This window comes from Thalassophryne amazonica, chromosome 19 (genome assembly GCF_902500255.1).
Source record: "Thalassophryne amazonica chromosome 19, fThaAma1.1, whole genome shotgun sequence".
Lineage (NCBI taxonomy): Eukaryota > Metazoa > Chordata > Actinopteri > Batrachoidiformes > Batrachoididae > Thalassophryne > Thalassophryne amazonica.
In genome coordinates this window covers 46,928,617-46,935,308 of record NC_047121.1, presented here as the reverse complement: position 1 = coordinate 46,935,308, position 6,692 = coordinate 46,928,617, and positions in this window count along the sequence as shown.

The following is a 6,692-nucleotide window of genomic DNA, read 5'->3' as shown; positions in this document are numbered from 1 at the left end:
GGCATTGTGCTGTGTGATAAAACTGCACCTTTCAGAGTGGCCTTTTATTGTGGGCAGTCTAAGGCACACCTGTGCACTAATCATGGTGTCTAATCAGCATCTTGATATGGCACACCTGTGAGGTGGGATGGATTATCTCAGCAAAGGAGAAGTGCTCACTATCACAGATTTCGACTGGTTTGTGAACAATATTTGAGAGAAATGGTGATATTGTGTATGTGGAAAAAGTTTTAGATCTTTGAGTTCATCTCATACAAAATGGGAGCAAAACCAAAAGTGTTGCGTTTATATTTTTGTTGAGTGTATATTGGGCTCTCAGAGTACTCTTGTTTATTAGTGTACAGTATTCGCTAAATCTCATCTTTCATTTATGCTCAACTGGCATACAGTAGTGTTCAGAATAATAGTAGTGCTATGTGACTAAAAAGATTAATCCAGGTTTTGAGTATATTTCTTATTGTTACATGGGAAACAAGGTACCAGTAGATTCTCGCAAATCCAACAAGACCAAGCATTCATGACATGCACACTCTTAAGGCTATGAAATTGGGCTATTAGTAAAAAAAAAAAGTAGAAAAGGGGGTGTTCATAATAATAGTAGCATCAGCTGCTGATGCTACAAACTCAAAACTATTATGTTCAAACTGCTTTTTTTAGCAATCCTGTGAATCACTAAACTAGTATTTAGTTGTATAACCACAGTTTTTCATTTCTTCACATCTGCGAGGCATTAATTTTGTTGGTTTGGAACCAATATTTTGCTCATTTACTAGTGTGCTTGGGGTCATTGTCTTGTTGAAACACCCATTTCAAGGACATGTCCTCTTCAGCATAAGGCAACATGACCTCTTCAAGTATTTTGACATATCCAAACTGATCCATGACACCTGGTATGCGATATATAGGCCCAACACCATAGTAGGAGAAAAATGCCCATATCATGATGCTTGCACCACCATGCTTCACTGTCTTCACTGTGAGCTGTGGCTTGAATTCAGAATTTGGGGGTCGTCTCACAAACTGTCTGCGGCCCTTGGACCAAAAAAGAACAGTTTTAATCTCGTCAGTCCACAAAATATTCCTCCATTTCTCTTTAGGCCAGTTGATGTGTTCTTTGGCAAATTGTAACCTCTTCTGCACATGTCTTTTATTTAACAGAGGGACTTTGCGGGGGATTCTTGCAAATAAATTAGCTTCACACAGGCATCTTCTAACTGTCACATCACTTACAGGTAACTCCAGACTGTCTTTGATCATCCTGGAGCTGAACAGTGGGTGAGCCTTTGCCATTCTGGTTATTCTTCTATCCATTTTGATGGTTGTTTTCCATTTTCTTCCATGCGTCTCTGTTTTTTTTATCCATTTTAAAGCATTGGAGATCATTGTAGATGAACAGCCTATAATCTTTTGCACCTGCGTATAAGTTTTCCCCTCTCCAATCAATTTTTTAATCAAACTACGCTGTTCTTCTGAACAATGTCTTGAACATCCCATTTTCCTCAGGCTTTCAAAGAGAAAAGCATGTTCAACAGGTGCTGGCTTCATCCTTAAATAGGGGACACCTGATTCACACCTGTTTGTTCCACAAAATTGACGAACTCACTAACTGAATGCCACACTACTATTATTGTGAACACCCCCTTTTCTACTTTTTTTTTACTAATGGCCTAATTTCATAGCCTTAAGAGTGTGCATATCATGAATGCTTGGTCTTGTTGGATTTGTGAGAATCTACTGAATCTACTGGTACCTGGTACCTGGTACTGAATCTACTGGTTTCCCATGTAACAATAAAAAATATACTCAAAACCTGGATTAATCTTTTTAGTCACATAGCACTACTATTGTTCTGAACACTACTGTATGAAAACCCCACATTAAGATTATTAGTTTATTTTAAAATTATAATCCAATTGGGTGGAATGCTTATGTGCAGTTAAAATACGATAATAATAATTTTGAGTAGTTGGCATTTTTGAGTGTGGGTTTGGATAGTGTTGCTTTCGTCATGGACGAAGCATTTGAGGGTTTGACTGCTTAAGCTGAACATGTTTTCGGCTCTTGGCCCAATGAGTGGACAATGGCTAATTATCAAATGAAACACCACCAACAAGCAAAAAATTAAAGCTGGTTTATGAACACACTGTGCATTATGATACATGCTTGCATTTCTCTGATTTAATGATTTGTTTTTAAATGCATTTTTTAATCCTTGTTTCTTTGTAAATTTAAGAAAAACCTTTCCCAGGTTTTCTTCATTGCTTTCATAATAGAGGTTGATTATTTATTTATCTATTTATTTATTGCATTTCCAGGCTTCCCCAGATATCCCGGTGTTTAATGCCACAATGTTGTTTTGCCGCATTAGGTGATACCGATACACAGTAGGGGTGGGCGGATCAATCCTAATATCGATACCAACGCTGGTATTGATATTGAACGATCCTCATGTAAAAAGATCGATACTCAAGCTTTTTTTTTCTTTCCCGCACTCACTGACTGCTGCGCACGCAGATTCATCAAAGTCGACTCTGTCTGTAATAGTCGGGGCCAAAACTGACATTGTAACTGATGCGGACATCTCAGGGTACAAGCTGACAACCTATAAAATATTATTATTTGAACCCTACTGATGTAATCTAGACTGGTTGTCAGCTTGGAAAATGAGATTTTGTCAATTTTATGACTATATCTTTAAAACTGGCAAAATTGGAATTTATCCCTAAATGTTTCCTTCTCTTCTTAACCCCTACTATACTCTTGAACATACTTCTAATATAATCCATCTTATGTGCAAATATAACCTTTGATAAAATTAATAATAAGCATACCAAAGGAGTATTGCACCACAGGGGCACTGTTTTGTTACCATATCTGTGCTATGAACATCATGAAGGGGAAAGGATGGAACCGTGTAGCCCGTGCACACAAACTTGCCTTCGAAGCCATTTGGAGAATGTTGTGGCCAACTTTTCTGCAATGGGTGGATGACAATGATTGCACTATTGACAACAGTTGCACTCAGTTGGCAGAAGCAATCTCAGAACACATACGATGTGATGAAATTGAAACCGCTGCAGCATGCTATGAAGAGCTGGTGCTGAAAGCAGAAAAGGTTCAAGATCTCCTTGCAGAGTTTGACGAAGCAAACAAAGCCAAACCAACTTTTACCTTCTGGCGACAATACATGGACCTTGTGTCTATTATGCTGGCATTTACACGGGCACTGAGGTGTGGTGACTGGAAGCTGTTCATGTCAGCCTTCAAGAGCATGATGCCGTGGTTCGCTGCTTATGACCACACCCAGTACACAAGATGGGGTGCAGTTTTCATAGCAGATATGGAACATCTGGCCCAGACCGCACCACAGGTCTATAAAGGCTTTCTGAATGGGGATTTTGTAGCAAAGGCGACAAACCACAGGTTCAACAATGTGCCTTTTGATCTGTGACTTGAGCATATTAACAAAACTGGAAAGGTTGCCGGAGGATCGGTCGGTATCACTCGAAGTGAGTCAGCAAGAAACTGGTGGTCTATCACCTACAATGAAAGGGCAACCTTGGCACAGGATACCAGATCCTTGTTTTATCTCATACATGATGGAGAGGATGATGAAGACACTCACAAAGACTGCCTTCCATCAATACTGAGGAGGGATAATGATGATGTCATTCAACTTGTGGAGCAGTTCCGAAGGTACATTGTGTTTGGAGAGGAGAATATGCACAAGCTAGTGTCGTTGACAACTGGTGATGTGGCTACAGAGAACATATTGAAAGACCTTACCAATGCTGCAGAGTCTGGGAAACAAATTGTTAAAGAGTTTGTGACAAAACGGTTGAGCGCAATGAGTGTTGACTTTCACAGTAACCTGACCAAGAGAAACCCCAAAACATTCTCAGATTTGTAAAACAGCAAAGATAAGAAATGTGAAAAGTCCAAGTGTGTGAAGCCTGACAGGGATATTTTTCGTTGCATAATTGTATCCATGGACAGCGGTAGAGAGGTCAACATTGATGAGCTCCTTCAAAAAGAACTGTGTGCAGTACCCCTCTCACTTGCCACAGCAGATCTGTTGCTCAGACCAACCAGCAAAGCTGACCTTGCCGCCATACTACAAGCTGGTGCAATGGCGATAGACCTCACTCCATCTCCTGTGAGCACGTGCACTATAATTGATGGGATGGCCCTGGTGAGAGCATTAGGAAAACTTCCTGATGCATCAACATTTGGAGAGTACGCTGACATTTTCATGCATAAAGTCACTGGTCATCTACATGGTGGGATCACAAGAGTTGACCTAGTGTTTGATCAATACAAACAAAACTCAATAAAGAATGGAGCTAGAGCAAAACGCAGCACGACACAACGAAAGATTTGGACCATTGTCAGAAGGGATGTGAAGGTACCCGCTGACTGGAATACCTTTATTGACCTGGACGAAAACAAAGCCAGCCTGACCCATTTCCTGTCAGAGGAGCTCGAAAGGCAAATTCATCAGTATGGTTGGGAAATTGTGATCAGTGGGGGATTTCCTGACCCTGAAAAAGTGGCATCTACAGCTGACTTTGATGTTTCCCAACTGCAGGCTGTTCATGAGGAAGCGGATACACGCATTCTGCTACATGCAGTTGATGCAACAGTCAAGGGGTTTCAGCGGCTCATCATTCAGTGCAGAGACACAGATGTTCTGGTGTTGCTGCTTGTCTTTGCGCAACATTTGAGTCCTGAGGTTTGGATGAAGGCAGGAACAGCCAATAAATCCCGCTTCATCAGAGTGCATGACATCAAATTACCACATAATATCAGTAATGGTTTCTTGGCATTTCATGCCATCACCGGATGTGATACAACTAGCCAGTTCACTGGTATTGGAAAAAGGACTGCATGGAAAGTGTTCCAGCAGTATCCTTATCTTCTTCAAAACTTTGGTGAGGAAGAAATGCCAAGTCCAGACACTCTACGCATGGCAGAACAATTTGTATGCAAATTGTATGACCCAAAATCAAGCAGTGAATCAATCCATGAGGTTCAATGTGCCCTGTTTCGGAAGGTGAAAGCCAATGTGGATACTTTACCTCCAACAAAGGATGCCTTTATTATTATTATTATTATTATTCCTGTTCATGTGATGCATCTTTTAACAAAATTAAACCGCAAACTCTTCTGTTAAATCCCTGTTCAGGACTCTGACTGAAAATGTGGACATGGCTCGTAGGTGTCTTCTGATGGCAACATACAATTTCTACTTTATTCGGAGTACAACAAACCAATCTAATTCTACCAGCAGGCTTTGATGGACATTACCATGCTGCTAATGAAAGTTCTGAAGTCCTAAAGAAGTCCAAGTTTCTTTAAGTTTGTAAAGTGTGTTTATTTTTTATTAAACGTTTTTGGTCAAAACATGAATACGTTGACTTAATGTTTTCTATTGCATATAGGCCTATATAGGCGCGCACACACACACACACACACACACACACACACACATATATATATATATATATATCGTATATTGCTTTGATACAGTTGTTGCATATTGAGTTACAGTCAGGTATATGAATTAAGTCAAATAGGACCAAATGGTATGGGCTTAATTAGAATTCTAGATTTCCACCTAGTCATTAAATGTTAAAAACCTATGCAGTGTTGTCCCATTTCACAATACATGCCTTACACTTGGCACACCTCTTTCCCCTAGATGGGGGTACTGATTTGTAGAGGTTTTTAGTTTGTATCTTGTGTTTTCAAGCTGATATTAACTTTATAAAGTGGTACACTTTAGGCGGAGATGGATTTTTACATGTTCAAGCTCCATTTTATCCTAGAGTGTAATAGATATGTACATGCTGACACTTCTACTGACATCCCAGAAGTGTCAGCTTTCATTTTATACCAAGTTTTTGTCTGGGGCCCTTGCGGTTCCTGAGATAATCACCATTTTCTGTAGTTATGTCGTGTTACACAAAATAATTTTTTTTTCCCCCTAAAATAGCTCCTAAAAGTCACAAAAACATTTTTTCAGCCTGACAACCACTGTAGAATTTCACCCGTGTGTCCCTTCTGACTAAAAAATAGGTTGTCATCTTGTACCCTGACATGTCCGCAAAAGTCTTAATGGAAGCACTTTTCAGAATTGGCCCCGACTATAAGCAGTGCTGCGCTGTGTCACACAACACGGAGCAGCGCACCCTTGTATTGTGGTTTGTCAGCCCTCTACCTCAGGAGATTTTGTTTTAAGTTGTGCTGAGTGATATTTTTTAAACAAAAATGTTGATTGTGATAATAAAGTATTTTGTTGTCACGTACAATGTTTGGCAAAATTCTATCCTAGGTCTTTTGGATCCTTTGGATCTATGAAGCTTAAATATGAAAAAGTATCGGTATTGATATCGGCGATACTCGGCCTGCATTTACTTGGTATCGGATCAATACCAAAATTCCCAATATCGCCCACCTCTACAGGCACTAAACTGCAAGAAACTTTTTCGCTGAATCACTGCAGTAAGCCAACCAACTCCATTTTTCCCCTTGTCTTGTCATGTGAACACAAAAAGCAGCACAGCGCTGGTGTGCTGCGTTGTATTCTGGATATAGTAGTTTTTTGGCCAATACATTGCTGTAAATTACGCGCCTATTGAACGACAAGGACCACAATCCATTGCGAGAATAAACGACAGCTGCGCAGCGGG